Raw genomic sequence first — 20,455 nt, forward strand, 5'->3', positions numbered from 1 at the left:
ATTGTTTTCAATCCCATCAGTACAATCCAGGAGATTAACAACAATTCCAGGTCCTCACCCATGCAAACCAGAATCTCTGGGTCCAGGCGCTCTAATTTTTAAACCTCTGCAGGTGGTTTCTGTATTCAGCCGGATGTTGGAGTATGGGACAGGGTGTGGTAAATGTTGAGGAACGGCTCTGAGACTCATGTGGGCCATCACCCCCTGCTCACAGAGGATCTGCTAAGCTGGGCTGTCTAGAAGATTATGGAATACACTTGTGTACAACACACGTAAACACAAACCTCAAGACTGATAAGGTGAAACTTCAATTTCCAGTCATCTTTATATGAGATGTTCAGTTTTGAAACATATTACATCTCGGGTTGCCTCAATGTTCAAGGATGCTCTTTGCTTCTACCTGTTCCAGTTTTTCCCCATCATCAGCAATGATCCTCATGTGCTGACCACCATTTGTCAAAAGGTGATTGAAGAGAGGGTTAAATTAAATGGCCTCTAATTCTGCTCTGGCTATGAAGTTCTGTGATTCCTAGAAGATACTAATTTTGGAGAACTCATAAACAACTGCCAGGTATCAGCCAGGTCAGTGAAGTAAAGAAAGGCAGTAGTACATCGGTTTGGAAGAGTGGAAAGCATATAAGATCAAGAACAAGTATGAGCCCACTGGGACTAGTTGAAAGGATATAAGATCAAAAACAGATATAAGTCCTTGCTCATATTTACTGACATCACTGAGGAAGGGCTTACATTTTTCAGACCTTCAGTTTCCCCTTCTCTAAGACAGCTGACTAATTTTTCCCTATGGATTTCAGATACCTATGAGTGATGAATGAGATAATAGGTATGAAGGTTCTTTGAAATTTGAAAAGTTGAAGGCACATGAAGAATTTATGAATGGTGAAGGGAAGCCGTTGCAAGGAGAGTGAGCAAGTTTCTGTGGGACGTCCAGGGAGGTGAGTCCAAGCAAGAGCTCTCAACAGAGCCCAGTTAATAGTGATAACTGCATAATCTTTACAGAATGCCTTTATTTTAGCTACTTAATAACTTTGTTTCACATGAACAATACTTTTCATTGCTATGGGTAAAATTAATCTCTTAAAAGTTATATGAATACATTTAACAGAATTTTACTGTAGTTTTTCCTCCATGATCAGAAAACTAAGGGCTGGCATTAGACTATTTATCAGCTAATAACATATGTATTTTAATTTACTATATAACATCTTTTCATTAAATTGGTTTTATAGACAAAGTAAGTTCTGAAACCTTGTCTAACATAGCAGCTTATATTTTCCCCCATCATTTTCATGTTTAACCTGTAAATTTTTTATGCATTTTCCTTTCAGGTGATCTATAATTCTTTTGTAGTGCATCCATTCTTATCCCCACATACAGGGCAATTAATCTTTTTTTCCCCCTGGAGTCTATTTTTTAGTTTTCCTATTAGGGAAAGGAAATAGAACATAAAATGCCAGTAAAGAAATTACCATGCACCCCATTTGCTTTTAGTTTTGAATAATATAGGTAGATAAAATATATATGCTAGTCCCAGGAAAACCCTAAATGTTATCTCCTCATCACTCAAAGCACACCAGGAATAACGTAAAACGTAAAGAAGTATCGGTAGATTTTTCCAAGTTACTAGTAAAATTCAATACTTGAAAGGTTTAGAGGAAGGGGAAGTGGTCTGCTCCAAGGAAATTTGGGTAATATCTGGAGATATTTCTCTTTGTAATGCCTTTTGGGGTGCTGCTTCTCTCTAGTTGGTAGCTGTCAAAGATGCTGCTAAACATGCTACAATGCACAGGGGAGTCCCCGAAACAATTATCCTGCCCCAAAGGTCAGTAGTGCTGGGTTGAGAAACTGTGGCTTAGATTCAGGGGGTGATAAAATTTCACGATTACTTGAAAAGAGCCTATTCATTGAGGATTGGGCATGGAAAAGCAGAAATATCATAGAAACAGATTGAAGTAAGTGTAAAGGAAAACTATGGTTTCAGCGTCCAGTGCTGCAGGACTGTGCTGGTCCCACCAGTTTCACCTGACACTTTGAAAAGTTGAGGAATATCCCATGTAGAGTTTTAATAACTTGGATCGAAAGCTGTTCTATCGAAGGTTTTGGGGGACTAGGTTCATGGTTGCTTTGGCCTTTGTGTATCACGAAGGACGGCTAGGAAGAAAAAGAAATGGAGGGGAAAGTAGAATAAAAACAAAATCTAAAAGGGAAAGTGTGGGAAGGGAGTAGGAATGCAGTGACATCTTTTAATGTCGTTCCAGGCAGTTTATTTGGGGGAGGGAGGGAGGCGGGGTTTGCAGCAAAAAGAGGCTAGAGAGGATGTGAAATGCTTGACTCAGGATCAATATTGGGTGGGAAACAAGGTGCTCGTCTCTCAACTCAGCCTTAGAAGGTATAGTGGACCCAGTAATGAGCATGACTACTGGCCTGGGTTGGACCCTAGCAAGGGGAAGTGAATCTTAGGGAAGATGAGATGCACTGAGGTGAGGGCTCCACTGCCCGGCTTTCCTGCTGGGGAGGAACGGAGAGGCAGAGCCTAGAGAGGCCGGCAGAGCACGCCTGGTGGTGCACGAGGCTTGAACTGGCCCCTGACACTGCGTGGGGGCGAGATCCTGTGCTCCTTGCTTGGGCGGGGTGCAGGGATCTGTGGCCTTAGGCTAGTGGAGCAACCAGTAGGTGCCTTTGCCTGAACCACAGGTCCTGGGCACGGAGCCTGCCCAGCTCCAGAAACCAGGGGCACCCCAATAAGTTTCTGCCTCCTTCAACCCTGCTGCCCCAGGCCCTCCCCATCACGAGCTGAGTATCTCTGGCCCAACTTGCCCTTTCCTTGAGAGCACCGCAAGGAACCCTGGATGCTCCTCGAGCACAGGGTGAGCCCCACCAGTGCCTGCTCTAGACATCGCACCAATAGGGTCCCCTCACCCCACCCCGCAGGACCTCTGCTCCCTGCCCAGGTTTTTTCGGGCAAGAACCCAAATCAACACTATTTGTAAGTTTTGTCTAGTTGGTTAGATAACATCCTAAGAGCTAAAGTTCCAAAATAGTTCTTCCTCCCATTTATTTATTTATTTATTTATTTATTTATTTAATTTTATTTTCGTATTTTGTTTAGAATAGGGCGACTTGATCTAACTGAAACAGTAAATATTTTAAATTAGTGCATTTATAGTATAGTTGCATCGTTCCAAGCTGTCATCTTTTATTCCCTTGAACCAATATGACCTGATGTTAGACTGAGTGAAAAATCTAAGTCCGTGTTGAGAGTAAAATGGAGAGGGTTCTCGTGAGACAAGCAGACCTAGTTAATGGAATCATCCTATTCAGCTGAGACAGGGCTGGTAACAGAATGGCAGGATAAGTCATTTCAGAATTTAAAGATAAGTTTCTATTATCTATTTCCTGCCTACATCTAGAGATAACATTTATTTTATATGAAAAGAAAGTTAAGGTTAAGTTTGCCAATTGTGTTATACAAAACCCTAGCTCTTTACATATTTTGTTGGGGAAAAGAAACACTTCTGAACAGTTCTGTGAATGTAACCTATTTGGAATAAGATCATTTGGGGGAGAGGGACAGCATGTCATGGTGGAAAAAAGGAAACTTTTCAGGAATATGAAGCAGATTTAACACCAAACTTGTAAGCTAAGCTAGTTTGATGCAACTTTAATTTCATGTATGATAGAGCAAAAGGAGTCTGAAGATTTTGTTGGAGCTTTGCTTACTAATTGTGTGATCTAAATCACGTCACTTTGGGGCCAGTTTCATCAATCTTAAAAGATAGTCAGTGGTTTGATTAGTGAGTATATATATGTATATATCCATTTTTCACACTGTACAATGTGTGATCAGCTTTGCCACCCTGACAGCTTTAGGCAGACTAGGTGGAGGTGGGATATGGTGTTGCCTAGGTGATTCCGGTCACAGTCTTCTTCCCTCCCCATCAGGAAATCCTTGAATTCTTCTGGTATAGAGGCTATGTTAATATTTATCTTTATAAACTACTGAATAATTTTTCTGCCAAAGATTTTTCTTTAGTCATATATTTTATTTTTCTAATGAAGCACAGATGTAGTAAAACAGGTTTAAACAAGGGTGGGGTGATGAATACTTTACTGCTGGTTATAGTTGAACTGTTATTTAGTTGACATATTTTTGTGTCTAAACATGTTAAATTCACTGTGTTTGTGTGGGCCTAGACTTCTAAAAATAATTTCAAAGTCTTACTGGGGTATGGGAAAGTAACTTTATTAGCCTTTAATTTCTAATTTGGGTCACTTGTGTCTCAGGCTGCTGGGATAAGTAGCTCCATTTATATTGGACTCACCTGAGTCACTTCTCACCCGTATAATATTCCCTGTTTTTCCTGATTTCACTGGAATTTACTTTGAATCACTAGTACCTGTGATGAATTTTTATCATTTTTGTTGAATATTTAAGATATTTTATCATTACTAGGCCATGGTTAGAAACTATCTTACATTTTATTTATATAGCTTGCTATACATATGTGCATGTAAATACAGGTGAAGGTGAGTAGAGCATTAAATATTCCCTGATGAGATTATGAACATAAATATGTTCATGGGATCTAGACTGATTGGGGATTTGCTACTCCTTTCTATGGTTGATGTTAATTTGAGCCAAGAGCGCTCAGCCCTTGATGAGCTGGGATGAGCTGGGTTATCTGGGATGGCTGAGGTTGGATGGAAAGTCTGTGCAGATTTGATTCCATAAACTTATCAGCTATTTGAAAGGTTACAGTTGGGAAAGCTCTCCTTATTCTCTTTAACTTCCTTCTAAGACATTATAACAAGGTGTTAAAATTAGAGAATTTCAATTAAGGATGACAAGAATGGTGTCAGTGTGTTGGGCACATTTTAAGTTATATCCACACCACTAACATGGAACTTGGAAAGGAGTAAAAATCTAGTTTTCAGACACTATAAGGGGTGGCTAGAGCTTCGCTGTGGCTGTTGAAACCTGTCAAAGGCTTATTTGGGCCAAATTATCCGTGCTTCTACCCTTCTGCCCTGGAGGCGTGAAGAGGGGTGCTTTATGAAAGGGGGGAATGTTTCCGTCCCCTGAAATCGGGCTGGTGCAGCTTCAAGGTGTCCGTGCACAGGGCCTGACAATGGCTCTTGGTGTTTGGGAGATGAATGCATGTGTCCTGGAAGACGAGACAGGGAGACGCCCTTGTTCCACCACAGAGAGCTTGAAAGCTGCCTCAGGAGTAAACAGCAATGACATATGCGGCAGGGAAGGATGTGGATGTCTAAATTGGACTGATTCTTGTGAAGAAGGTGGCCTGAAGCCATCTTGGAAGTTTCTCTACTCACTGAGACCAAGGGTAGACAGACCTCTGGAAGGAAGTGGAAGCCACCAGCAGACAGGGGAACATTCCATGTCAGAGGGAGTTCAGCATTCACAGTGGGTGAACCTCTGAGAACCTACAGGTGTGTTCCCTCTCCCCTCAGTCAGGAGTTGTCCTTCTGTCACCCAGAGGACAATGGTCCCTTTCCCCACCCCACCCCCATCTGACCTCTGTTGAGTCACATAGTCTAGTGGGAGGGAGAAGGAGAAAAAAGCACCTAAATCAGCCATATAGGTTTCTCAGCCTGAAATGGGCTCAAGATGGGCAAAGCCACTGTTTTACCTTCCTATGAACTTAGAGGTTTTGATTTTTGCATTAAGTGGATATTCTAACTAGACATATGAAATTATTCTTTTAACTAAAGGGAATTAGAAAGCTGTGGATGCCTCCTGAGGTTCTTCCCAGCATCAGGGAAAGAACTAGCCCAAGAAAAAGGTTGAAAGACAGTAGTAGAAAAATCTTTATTCACACTAAGGAATCTAACTTCTTTAATGAAATGGTTATTCCATAATAATTCCTTGGACTTTGGCTAAGCTGTGGGATGTTGGCCATTGTGCTTAATCTGTCCAAAGCTTTGGTTTCCATATCAGCACATGAGCATAATGTCAGTACCTATCTCGGGTCTTATTGCGAGAATTAGCTTATTTAGCAATGCCTGACACATGGAAGCAACTATTATGTATATTAATACCATTGATTTTTATACCAATACCATCACTTCTAATTGAGTATTGGGGCTCAATTAGGTACTAATTCATCTTCTTTAAGTTGAATCATCAAAGTGACTTGGCTAAGGCAACAGAAACCAACAGATTTCTAAGCATACACCTATCTGATTATTTGATTCTGACTGTTGCTTCCAGATGTGAGGAAAGAAGGCAGGGCAGCTTCCCTAGCCAGCCTTTCCAACTCCTTCAGGAGTAAACACAATATAACAGCTTCTTAAACACACAGCTAAATATCTAGTTATGAAAACCAGGGCCCTGAGACGCAAACCAAGGCCCCTAGTGGCTAGCTTTATAAAATTGTTTTATAATAAAACGATTCTGATGAAGTTCAAAATGGAGTTCAGTTGTTGAAGGCAAAGATAATTCTTCTAGGTCTGATTATATAGAAGTTCAAAATCCAGATGCCAGTGAATTATTTTCAAATAATGGTGCATCAAAGGCACATGTGACTGTGGGTAATATGTAGTAAGCATTTGAAAATCTCAGAACCACTACTTTGGCTTTAAACACCAGGAAAGTTTATGCTCAAATGCGGACCATTTAATGAGTGATGTCACTTTTATGTTCTTTGTCTTTAACCATCGGTCATCTGATGAGGAAAATAAATTAATGTATTATGAAATGAAAGAGATACTAAATTTCACATGAGTCACATGTGTTTAGGAAGGCACAAAAATGTGTGGATGGGCTTTGATAGATTCATTAGCTTAAAGGATTCGTTTTAGCCTTTTTATTAAATATTAGTGAAATTACAAAAGCAAGTGTCTGGATAGCAGGTAAAATAACCTCATTAATAAAATACCCAAAGGAGAAGGCATCCAACTCACTAAAAGGTACCTCATTATGACTTGTTCAAGCACACACATTGAACTATAATATATAAAAACATTGAATATTCATGGTGCTTTTCCTGTTCTTTAAAAAAAACATAACTAGCCCTTTTATCTTTTTGTCTCTAATCTCTTGACTTCTAAACATGGTTTCAAGGACATTTATTTCTTCATAAATATGTAATCACTAGGATCTGACAAAATGGAAAAAATAACCATGCAATTCCTTGTTCATTTTCCCTCCACAGTTTCTTAGGTCTTACACTGAATAGATTAAAAAAAAAGTTTTTCAAGTGTGGGAGGCAAAGGACCATCTGAATTGGGAAGAATCATTTCATCTTTATAACTAAATTCTCATGTTGGGATATACAGTATCATTATCTTTTCATAATAAGCTACTTGCATGAAAATAAGCCAAGTTTGCAGGAGCAGTAAATAATATAGCTTTAGTGAAAAATGTCGTTATAAATATATACAGTTTATATTTAAAAAATTTATTTCTTTCCTATATCTATCTTGTCTTCTGAAAGCAAGTGTTCCAGACAAGCTTGGAATAAAATTTTGAATTAAAATTGTACTGATAGGCCATGTAGTCCTGCTCCATAACTTTATAGCTGAACCCTAGCTCAAATAACTGATACACTGAAATGCAGTCAAGGCTGACAGCTAAATTCTAAGTATACATCCTTATTCTCCATGATTAAAAGTAGCCCTGGATAGTTAATCTGTTACAATGTCTTGTTTGATTTAAAATATTGATTTTGAGCCCTGGCTGGTGTGACTCTGTGGATTGAACACCAGCCTGTGAACCAAAGGGTCGCTGGTTTGATTCTCAGGCAGGGTGCATGCCTGGGTTGTGGGCCAGGCCCTCAGTGGGAGGTGCATGAGAGGGAGCCATGCATTGGTGTTTCTCTCTTTCCCTCTCTCTAAAAGTAAATAAATAAAATCTTTTGAAAAAGAAAATGGTTTTTGGAGAAAGTCAAGATGGTAGCCTAGGTAAAAATCGCTTACCTACTCAAAACCACATCAAAAATTACAACTAAACTACAGAACAATTATTATTCAGAACTACCAAAAATTGAGCTACACGAAAGACCTACAACTATGGAATTAAAGAGAAAAAAACACATCTAGACAGGTAGGAGGGGCAGAATTGAGGAATGGGCTGGTCCCACACCCTGTGTGGCAGATAAAAATCAAAAGGGATATCTCAGGAATGAGAAGGTCCCAGCCCCACAAAAGGCCCCCCAGCCCAGGGTTCCAGTACCAGGAAGATAACTTCTAGCTGTGAAAACCAGTGAGGAATGAGGCTATGGAAGACAGAAATTGCTAACTTCCCAGGCTGTTCCTCTTGAAGGGCCCATGCACAGACTTACTCAAACTCACCTCCTCTAGGCTACAGAACCAGGGCAGCAGCTTGAAAGGCACCAAAGGCATACAGGGAAGAACGGAACTGCTGGCATCAGGACAAGAGCTGGAGGACAGCTTTCTTCCGGGCAGAACTGCTGGCAGAGGCCACTGCAACTTTTCTGAGCCATCCCCTGACAAAGCTGTCAGGCCGGTATAATATCTGAGACTCTATCAACCCGATTCACACAGTTTGCCCCACTCTGGTGATTTCCTGAGGCTCCACACCACCCAACTTTCAAGCCCTCTCAACTGTGCTTTCAGTGGCATTGGTACATGAATGGCTTGTCTTGGCTCATGCTTCACATTTTCCTAAATTCTTTCAAACAAGCAGCATCTGGCATTAGCAAGCCCTGTACCTCTTGCTAAGTGACCCCAGGCCCAGCACTAGCAGTAGCTGGTCTTAGTTCACAGGTTGGCCTCATTTTGACACCTCTAAGACAAGTAGCAGCCATCTGCAGATTACTTTGTAGCTTATGCCAGGTGACCCTGGGCAGAACACAGGTGGTGGCTGACATTGGCCTGCACTCCTGGGAGGTCCTGAGTCAGCACACCCAGGGGCAGCTACAGACCCCATCAGAGCAGTACTCCTCAACCACTGCTACAAGCAACACACTCAAGGGACAGACTCAGTGGGTACCAGAGCCCTGCCAAAGTAAGGTCTGCTGTGTGGAGTGGGCCTCTGCACAGCTGATCCTCCACAGTGGTCAGAGGTTGGAGATCAGTGGTCACGGCCAGTTCTAGCAGCTGATTGGCCTGGGTAAATCCCTACCATTTACCTGCCAACAGCAATCAAGGCAACTATAAGAGGAGGGTATAATAGTCCACATGGTGGATACACTTTGAGTGCACATCTTGGGTGATAGGGGAGGCTACCACTGGACCCTACAGGATACTTACTACATTAGACCTGTCTACCAAGCCAGGGAATTATAGCAGGCCTACCTAATACATAGAAACACACACAGGGAAACTACCAAAATGAGGAGTCAAAGAAATATGGCCCACCCTGGCTGGCATAGCTCAGTGGATTGAGTGCAGGCTGCGAACCAAAGTGTCTCAGGTTTGATTCCCAGTCAAGGTACATGCCTGGGTTGTAGGCCATGGCCCCCAGCAACCGCACATTGATGTCTCTCTCTCTCTCTCTCTCTCTCTCTCTCCCCCTCCCTTCCCTCTCTAAAAATAAATAAATAAAGTCTTAAAAAGAAAGAAATATGGCCCAAGTGAAAGTACAGAACAAAACTCCAGAAAAAGACCTAAACAAAATGGAGACAAGAAATCTACTAGATGCAGAGTTCAAAACATAGATTATAAGGATGCTCAATGAACTTAGGGGAAGAGCAGATGAACTCAAAGAGAACTTCAATAGCTAAAATAGGACATGGAAACCATAAAAAAGAATCATTCAGAAATGAAGGATACACTAACTGAAAGGAAAAACAATTTACAGGAAACCAACAGTAGAGTGGATAAAGCTGAGAATCAGATCAGCAATTTGGAATATAAGAAAGCAAAGAACACCCAATCAGAATAGCAAGAAGAAAAAAGAATTAAAAGGGGATAGTGTAAGGATACACTATGAAGTTGTACGAGGATACAACTTCAAGTGTACTAACATTTGCATCATGGGAGTGCCAGAAGGAGAAGAGAGACAGCAAGAAATTGAAAGCCTACTTGAAAAAATAATAACAGAAAACTTCCCCAACTTGGTGAAAGAAATAGACAAATAAGTCCAAGAAGTGCAGAGAGTTCCAAACAAAATGAACCAAAAGAGGCCTACAGCAAGAAACATCATAATCAAATTGCCAAATGTTAAATACAAAAAGAGGATCTTAAAAGCAGCAAGAGCAGTTAACTGCCAAATGTTAAAGACAAAGAGAGGATCTCAAAAGCAGTTAGTTACCTACAAGGGACCCCCATAAGACTGTCAGCTGATTTCTCAATAGAAACTTTGCAGGCTGGAAGGGCTTGGCAAAAAATATTCAAAGTAATGAAAAGCAGGGACCTACAACCAAGATTGCTCTACCCAGCAAAGCTTCATTTAGAATTGAAAGGCTAGCCCTGGATGGCGTAGCTCAGTGGATTGAGCTCAGGCTGCAAACCAAAGCATCGCAGGTTCGATTCCCAGTCAGGGTGCCAGACTGGGTTGCAGGCCACGTCCCCAGTGGGGGCCACGTGAGAGGCAACTACACATTGATGTTTCTCTCTCTCTCTCTCCCTCCCTTCCCCTCTCTAGAAATAAATAAATAAAATCTTTAAAAAAAGGCTTTTATTGAAAGGCTTATAAAGAGCTTCTCAGACAAGAAAAGGTTAAAGGAATTCATCATCACCAATCCATTATTATATGAAATATACAGGTACTTTCTGAAGAAAAAGAAGATAAAAAATTTGAATAATAAAATGACAGTAAACACATATCTATTAACAATTGAATCTAAAAAGCAAAATAAATAAGCAGAACAGAAACAGAATCATAGATATAGAGAACATTTTGATGGTTTCCAGATGGTAGGGGGTCAGGGGGTTGGATGAAGAAGGTGAGGAGATTAAGAAACACAAATAGGTAGTTACAGAATAGTCATGGGGATGTCAAGTACAGCATAGGAAATAGAGTAGCCAAAGAACATATATGCCTGACCCATTAACATGGACAATAGTGTGCGGATTGCCTGAGGGAATTTTGGGGGGCTGGATAGAGTAGGGAAAGGGGGAAAAATTGGGACAACTATAATAGTATAATCAATAAAATATAATTAAAAACAAAATAAAATATTGATTTTGGTTTTACATAAGTGGATTGGTAAAATAGGTATTTTGATATAATATTAGTCTTATTTAAGGAAGGAATAGGAAATATCTTAAAATAATTTGTGTATATTAGCTTATTTCGAGTTATAAAGTTTAGTTCAAAAATGTGCACAAGAAACACTTAAAAGTTATCTAAAAAAGCCATAGGATTTATTAATAGTCCTTTCTTCAGTAGAATATAGCAGTCTTTCTTAAAATTCTCATATTTTCCCACCATTTTCTAGATTCTCCTTTTGTAAAATACAAGAAACCAGCATTTTTCCCTGGCTGGTGTGGCTCAGTGGATTGAGTGCCAGCCTATGAACCAAAAGGTCACCAGTTCCATTCCCAGTCAGGACACACACCTGGGTTGCCGACCAGGTCCCCAGTTGGGGACTCATAAGAGGCAACCACACAAGATGTTTCCCTCTCTTTCTCCCTTCCTCTCCCTCTAAAAATAAATGATTAAAATCTTTATAAAAGAGAAGAAACCAGCATTTTAAGGAATTTAAACCAGCATTATTATTTTAATTTTTAATAGTTTTCATTTTATAACTAATTTCAGATCTTGCCATGTTAAGTATTCTATTATGTGCTGGTTTATGTTCTTAATTTGAATGTTCCAATTCTGGTAAACTCAGGTAGTTTTGATTTATATGGTGTGTGCCAAATTTATTAACTACTTGGTATACCATTTTTCCTAAAAAGAGCTTTATAGTTTACTGGATTATATACTAAAATTTTGTTTATCCATTTACAACCCATTCAGTACTATATATGCATAAAGATGTAGTTGCCAATAAAAATCCAACCTGTCTGTGAGAATTATACATAGAAAAGGGACTGTTTGTTTAATAAATAATACTGAAAGATTGGCAATCCATTTGAAAGGAATTGAATGGATGGTGGATGAATTAAAATATATTTAATAAAAAATATTTTAAACTCCAGGCTATATTTAAACTAATCACTTAAAAAGGATATTAAACTTTTTAATGTACAAAATCAGCCTTATGATTTATAAGACAAAAGAATATGTTAATACTTGTATTGTTGAGATCAATACGTTTTGATTTAAAACAGTGAATAAAGTAAGCATTTGATTTTTCTTGGAAGATTTTGAGAGTTTCTATAAGACTTAGAAATTTTACAGGTATTTATCTACTAGTAAAATTCTTTTAATTAAATTTCTCCTTTTCAATCATTGTGATTTAAAGTAAAACAACTTTTGCATTGGGTAAAAAAAATGATGTCCTCAATTTAGCCAACCATATGACAGATGTGATGTGAAACTAGTTAAGTAACAATGAAAGCTGCTGTAACAACAAATATAAAACACATTCAATAGTTTCACAGGAAATTTCATCTGTTTAATGTATAGTGATGTTAAACTCATTGGGAATACTTGAAGAAAGATTTGGGTCATTAAGCAAAGAGTAGATATTGGTTCATTCATGTCAGTTCCTGAAACTGGTTATAAAATGCATCATGAAGTAAACTTCTCCCATTTGATATTACATCTTTAGGTATCTTTGATATTGTGAGTTAGATTCCCAGACTGAAATTGTGGGATTTAAGCACTTAATTAGGTGATTCAGATCAGATACATTAAGTATAAGAGTCTGGGACATTTGTGACTATTTTAATTATTGTGGCTAATGTATCATAATATATTTAAAGCATGATTGAAATTGGGTTATCTTCCATAACAGTTCAAGAATCCAGAGTTAGCCCTGGCTGGCGTGGCTCAGTTGGTTGGACATCATCCTGCAAACTGAAAGGCTTCATGTTTGATTCCCAATTAGGGCACATGCTTGGGTTTTGGGTTTGGTCCCAAGTCAGGGCATGTGCAAGACGCAACCAATCAGTGTCTCTCTCTCTCACACACTGATGTTTCTCTCCTTGTCTTTCTCTTTCCCTTCTGCTTTCTCTAGAATCAAGAAAATAAAAAAAATTGTTGTGATAATGTGTGCTGTCTACGGCTTTGTGACTGTCTTCACCTGTATCTCTAGCACTCACCTATTCATCCATGAAAAAAAAAAAGAAAAGAAAAAAATTTAAAAAAGAATCAAGATTTACATTTGGTTCTAAAATTACATTATCACTAACTTGTAATCATTATAATTGGCTTATTATAAAACAAAGACTAGCATATGTCAGTTGTTAACCACATGATAGTGCTTAAATCACACACTAGAAAATTTACATTGTCACATGTTGGAATGATGTTGTACACTTGATTTAAAAAAAAAAAAACAAAACAAGCAAACACTAGCCCATTAGTGGTAAAAAATGTGGATGCTGCAGACGGACTGACTGTATGCCAACCTTGGCTTCACCATTTCCTAGCCACATGATTTTGGTTGAGGTAGTAGTTATCCCCCATGAAGCTCAGTTTCTTTATTTGCAAAGTGACCTAATTATACATTCTTCAAAGCATTGCTGTGAGGGTTGAATGATTTAATACATATGAACACTTAGAATGTTGCCCAGCACATAGGAATTATCAACAAATATTAGCTAACAGCTAGTTCTCCCCACACTTTCTGTCCTGCCCTAGTGTGTTTAAATTATCTGGTGCTAAATTCTCACCCCTTCCTTTCTCGTGTTAGTTTCTTCTGTAAACTGTATATTTTGAATCAAACTTCTTTAACACTAAATTGTGTGTGTGAAGTATGTGAACATGTACATAGAAGTGTGTGAATATTAAAGACAGCTAAGTAACATTTTGATGGAAGATATAACAGAAGTATTTATAGGGTTCCTCTTTACCCTAAAGGTCCATCTTCTTACTACGGGCAATTGGACTGTGCTATGTATGCACTTGAACACGATGTTTACAAGTGTGAATCAGGGACAAGCAAAGGATGAGCACACCCATCAATGTGTATAGTAGGTCACTTGTTCCCAAACATCTTTGAATATTTTTTAAATGATGACAAAGCTATGAAATATAACCTGATAGTCAAAGAAATATTTTCCCCCAAAGGTTACTAAAAATTCAACATGGTGGTTAAGATTGGGTAGCAATCTTGCCTTTGATATTTAATTGCTATCTAATCTTACACAGGTTACTTAACTAGGACTCCCTCTTTAAAATGGTTTGAAAATTATACATTTCTCATCATAATGCATTCATAGAATTCATATGATGTTTCTCATAGTTCAAATAGTGATTAAAACAGGAGCTGACATATAAACATTCACTGTTTATTTAAGCCGAAATGTGATTGTGATTTTTGTTCTACACTTCTCTTACCACTCTCTTAAATGTTTGTCTTTTGCAAAAGGAGCTAAGAAAACACAACATTATTTCCCCCAAATGAAAAATTCTCCAAGAACATCTCTAGTAGTGGACCAGTAGAGCACCTTTATACATGAACAAGAATTTTTATTCAGTGAAAGTAGTATTTGCAAAAGAGCTATCTTATTTTAATTTGGAAACATCAAAAAATATTTCCTTAATGTCAAAGTGCAAAATTAGACTGTATTCCATACCTGAGATAGTTTTGGTAATTTAAGCAAAAACCCCAATGTCAAATGATTTGTTCATTCTATAAATGTCTATTATTTACTTTTCAATTCTGGTACAGAATAATCTTATTTCTAATCAGCTCAAAAGTCCTGCCTTGGTCCTCAGTTTTGCTTTGGTTGGAACTCAGCCTTGGAAGTATTACTTCCAGATATATCTACCCATGTCTTGTCCCACTACGGACTAAACAATAAGAGCAGTCATTTCTTATCATAAGAAAAGCAATCTGTGAGTACCAGTGGCAGTTTTAACAACTGTTGAGAATCTATTATTGAAAAAAAAGAAAGAAAGAAAAATGAAAGGTCATGGTTATTTTAAAGACATGTAACCTTAAAGTTAATCTCAGCAAATAAGTCCCCAAATCAAACTCCAACCCAGGAAAAGACTTTTTAGTAAAAGGTTGGCAAAATAGGAAAGTATTATTCTTCAAATATTCAAATCCACATGTTATCAGAAAATTAGGCAATAGACCCAAGTAAAATGAAAGGAAATGTGTTTGTGAGCTAAAAATAAATTCTGAATGAGCAATTGTTAAAGCTGTCACCCACATGACTGGGGGCAGCTGCTGGGCTAGCAGCTCATGCTAAGTTAGTCAACATTTGTGGGGTAATCCAGTGTGTGTGTTGAGTTCTGAATAGTGCAGCAATGTGTTCAGCATGGAACATATTGAATAATCACATATCTTCTTTAAGACATAAATTATTTCAAGTTGGCCAAGGACCTTTTCAAACAAAGTAGAGGTTATTGTAAACTCAAGCATTTATGAAGGCATCCTTGTTTGAAAGTGAAATTTATTTATGGGCCCGACTTATAACTGTGGCACATACTGTTAATTATCATGAAACCACTTTAGGTTAAAACATAAATATTAAAGGCTTTTAAAGATATACTCACCCAGGTATACAAAATTTTTTAGGAACATTATGTAAGGCATTGTCTTGATAAAGCAGTAATATGCAAGGATGTTTATAACAATGGCAAATATCTAGGAGCTGTAAATGCAGTTATTTTATGTACATTTCAGCCATGTTCTGCCAAGAAAGTATAAAACTTTAGGCAGGAGAGGACTAGTTTTTACTCTTTCTTCAAAAGTATAAGCTGGTAGGAAATGGAGAAAATCAATAAAAAATGGACAGACTCATCATAGACACTCCCAAAATTGCCCTTTTCCTTCCCTTCTATTTTACATTTGCAATGGACTGTGGAAGGGCAGGAAGGGGAATGGGAAAGGCATGGTCTCCTGGCAGATGGGTATCTGCAGGCTGGAAATTTACAGACTAGGGAATGGGGAGGTAAAGATTTCTGTTATCCAGAACAGATGGGTGAAACAAAACTCAAATTCTGAGATTAAAAAGTAGAGATGAGACTGGTATAATACCTGGTATACAGGTATTTGTCTCTGGAAGAAAAACATTTTCCATAAAATTATATAATTTAAGAGGTAAGGTTAAAAAAGATTCTATACTTGAAACTATGGAAGACAGAATTAACTATTTAAATGGCATATATTAATTTTACTTGTTTGAATAGATTTGTATACTTTGCTAATTTGAAAAACACTTTTTGTATCATATTATCATTTTAAACTAAGGGTTAACAAAGAAGTAATATAATGAAAACCACATATTTCCCCTTTCTACCTTTGTATTTCTTGCTTCCCAATAAAATACCATCCCTGTCAGAACTTTGCCCCATTGCTCTTAGAAATTGCTGATATACAATGTTCATATTTCTAAAAAAGCTTTTCAATTCTGTAAATTACGTTGGAACAATCTCTGCCCTCTTTTCTGGCCATTTTAGTTTTTAATTGTACCCTTATTACCTCTATTATGTTTTATGAATTTTTACTTGCTTTTTAAATGGTTGAGCACACAAGTCTCCTTTTTTTCCCTTCTTTTTTTTAGCTCCAATTAATTGACAAATAAAATTCTAAGATATTTAATGTGTCCATCATGATGATTTCATATCTGTTATGAAAAGATTCCACCCATCTAGTTAACACATTCATCACCTCACATGTTCATCTTCTGTGTGTGTGCACGAGAACATTTATGGTCTAGTCCCTTAGCAAATTTTAATTATACAAAACGGTGTTATCTCTATAGTCACCATGTATACATTAGATCCTCAGACCTTATTCATGTAATAGCTGGGAGATTGTATCCTTTACTAACATCTCCCTATTTTCTACAGCCCCTGAAACCACTGTTCTACTCTGATTCTATGAGTTCGACTTTTTAATTTTGACTCCACGTATTAGTAACACTATGTATGCAGTGTTTGTCTCTCTCTGACTTATTAGCATAATGCCCTCAAGGTCCATCTAAGTTTGCCCCAAATGGAAGGATTACCTTCATTCTCATGGCTGGATAATATGTTATTGAATATATACACTACATTTCTTGATCTATTTGTCCTTTGACCGGCACTTATGTTATTTTCATAATTTTCTAGCTATTTAAAACATATCTAAGGAGTCAGATCAAGTTCTGACTCTTCGATAATATCCTTTAAGTTTTTTCTGCTCTAGGCCTCACCCCTTTTACTAACTCTATTGTGAATAATTTAATAAATACAGTTAAAGAATTAATTTAAATGAATATTATTAACTATGAATACTATTTTATAACTGAATCATAAAAATGTAATTCTAACCAGAATACAAGTCCCTCAGGGATGGGTCCCATAGTCTGCTTCTCCCATGTTTATTTCAGTGCCAATAACATGGACAGACATGTAGCATTGGAAACAGATGAGGGTCAATCAGTAGGAAAATTTTGTGTTAAAATACTAATTAGCTATATCTATTTATTAGATTTAATGGCACTCTACTGCTATGTTGTAGGATACTGAGCTCTCAAAGCCTTCCTAGATGTTGCTCAGGCTAGTGTGTCTCAGTTTGTTGAGTATCTTCTCATAAACTGGAAGGTCACTAGTTCAATCCCAGTTGGGGCGCATGCCTGGGTTGTGGGTTCAGTCCTTGGTTTGGGCTCATTTGGTAGCAAGTGATCAATGTTTCTCTCCCTCCCTTCCTCTCTCTCTAAAATCAAAAATAAAAATAAAAATAAATAAGTAAAAAATTAAAACCTTCCTATATGTGTCCTAAATTTTTATCGATGTGTAAAACTATTATTTTTTTAAATATTTCAAAATGGTTTTTGGTGTCAACTAGAATGCTGAACCCAGTTGACGATATGTGGGCTTTGGCCAGCCAAACTCAGAGCCAAAGCTGTTCCGTAGTGAATAGCAGCTACAAACAAGGAGGTCACAGAGTTAAAGGTGGGGCAGAACCAGGTCCAAGGTGCTTGGTAGGTTCTCTTTCATACTCCCCATAAATCTGTGACTGGGGCAAGTGTTTTCAAGAATGGGGCAGATTGTGTCACAAAGATCCCACTACAAGTAAATCTTTTAGGATAGGATAGGATAGGATAGGATAGGATAGGATAGGATAGGAATCAAAATGTTATAGTATTGTGGGGGCAGCAGACATTGGTAGGATATCATCTCAAAAATATAATGGAGGCATTTATTTTTTTTTTATTTATAATAGGTTAGGACATTTTCTTACTACTATTTTTCTAAACAAAATGATGGACAGTGTGACCTGATCCTTTCACTTGATGTTTGAGTCCTGAAGCACAGTAAATCCAAGAATCCCTTTTAAAAACATCTAATATCAGACAATTTTCCCAAAGATCATTACTAATGCTGTGATATTCAAATAGTCCAATCCTGGTAGATTAGCTTGGCTTGGTAGATTGTTCTTTTCTTCAGTTTGGATTGTTCATCTCTGTTGTGTCCCCATTTGTCTATGACTTTCCATCAAGTTCTATTTTCCAACATGACTTCTGGTAATTTGCTGCATTTTCTGTTTTACTTTGCAATTGATTTAAATTGTATTTAGACAGTTTAGTCAATGCTTCAGTTGACAATCAGTGAGGGACTGCACAATGCTAATATTGAATGGGTATATTCGGTGTTAATGGGTTTCATAGGTCATCAATTCACTTATGAATATTTTGGGGAGATAGGGCTTCCCATTCCTCCATTCTTTGAAAATGCTCCACTTTAAACCTGTATTCAGTGGGACTGAGGGATTTCAGAGTCATCTCACTTATTCTTGGTCCACATAATAAATCATTTTCTCTGGGATAAAACTCACTTTGGAAGCCCCTTTTAGCATCTTGTAGCAGAAGCAACTCAGAACTTATTTTTTCTTAAAATATTCAGAGATTTATCAACAGTGCCTCTACCTTCTCCTTTTTATGTCAAAATACCACTAAGGAGTGAGATTCCCAAGTCCCTTAATGTCATCTTTCTTGAGTCCATCTGGATACCATCTAATTGATGAGTCTTTAAATATGTAGCAAGTAAATAAAGTATCAATCCAAGAGAAATACTAAAGCACCAGAAGACACATATTTGTGACATATATATGTAAATCGAATGCAAATAATATATGCTTAACAATTTTAAATATTTTACTTATGAGAGTAATGTTTTTCAAAAAAATTTTATTTATTTATTTTGGTTTATGCAACTTTATTGACGAAACTCAAATCAGTTACTAGCAGAGCTATTAGTTGATCACTCATCCATTGACAACTTGCATCATTCATTCAGTGCTATATTAAACAGTGTGCTGGAAGATAGATTAACTAATAGGTCCTAACAATTTCAATGAAAATTACAAAATGTTTGAGGCCCTGTTTTGGAATACAAAGGGCGTTTGACTTCTAATTTCCATTCCCTGTAGAACAAGAATAGGTCATTCCTTTATTGACATGCATAAAATACATCACATTTTCTGTTCTGCTGATGCTATAAATTCAATACCAATTCTCCAGCCACATCAGTTATGAGCATAAAGTGTATCATGGAACCTCAGATCTCTAACAGTGAAGGGCTTCAACAAGAGTGGATGCTGCTAGAACAGTGCTGCTCCCTTTGATGGGACAACTGAGCGCCCATCTCCCTCCTGCTGAGATGATTGCTGCAGCATGTTAGAGCAGCTAGGAGCAGTTTAATCTCATAAGTAAATGAAGGTAAAATTCACACGCTCCTTTTTTTTAAAAAAATTTTGAATCTTGGGCAACTGTTCTCTTGTAACTACTTTACAGTTTCTAAAAGCAGTTATTGTCCAAAGCTGGGAGAACTTAATTCTTCTCAGATGAGCATGTGAATGAATGGAGGGAGGCAAACAAAAATAAAATTAAATGAGATGGGGCCTGATAGGGGAGCAGCTAGATAATAAAAAATGGAAGAGTAAGTTAAAATTTATTCCAGCTATAATGCAGGTTATTCCGACTTTAAGGTAGCAGCACATGGTATACTTCTGAGTCTGCTGCCAGAATATTCTGTTGTACTTATCTCTGTCTGTTTCATAGATCCATGCAACCTCTGGTACTAGTGGGGCATTTGGGTTTGGATCACATAGCAGTGAACAAACGGATAAAAGGACTTTAGAAATAGTTAAAGCAGGAGGCCACTATGATCTTAGACTAATGAAACAAATGCTGCCATTACTGTTAACATTTGGGTGACATATGCTTGTAAATGCAGTCTTAGGTGGTTTGAAGGGGTAGCCTGCAGGAAAATGAATTGTCAAAAAGAATGACTGTGGCTTGCCAATGAAAAATACCACCCTCAAATGGACCTACAGAACATCGTGCTGGAGGGTCACAGGCCAAATCACTAAGTTCATTATTAATCCATTTCAGTGCCATCATCTGTGCTTTGCATCTGGCTCCTCGCTATCTCCGTGTGTGCTCAAAGATCCGGCTG

General features: G+C 37.8%; 1 pseudogene; it reads right to left on the reverse strand.

Annotated features, from left to right (window-relative positions):
• Nucleotides 1-1,995: 1,995 nt before the first annotated feature.
• LOC123811192 lies at nucleotides 1,996-20,397 on the reverse strand (annotated as a pseudogene).
• Nucleotides 20,398-20,455: the final 58 nt, after the last annotated feature.

This window comes from Phyllostomus hastatus, unplaced genomic scaffold, assembly GCF_019186645.2.
Source record: "Phyllostomus hastatus isolate PE091 unplaced genomic scaffold, TTU_PhHast_1.1 phas_scaffold_78, whole genome shotgun sequence".
NCBI classification, from domain to species: domain Eukaryota; kingdom Metazoa; phylum Chordata; class Mammalia; order Chiroptera; family Phyllostomidae; genus Phyllostomus; species Phyllostomus hastatus.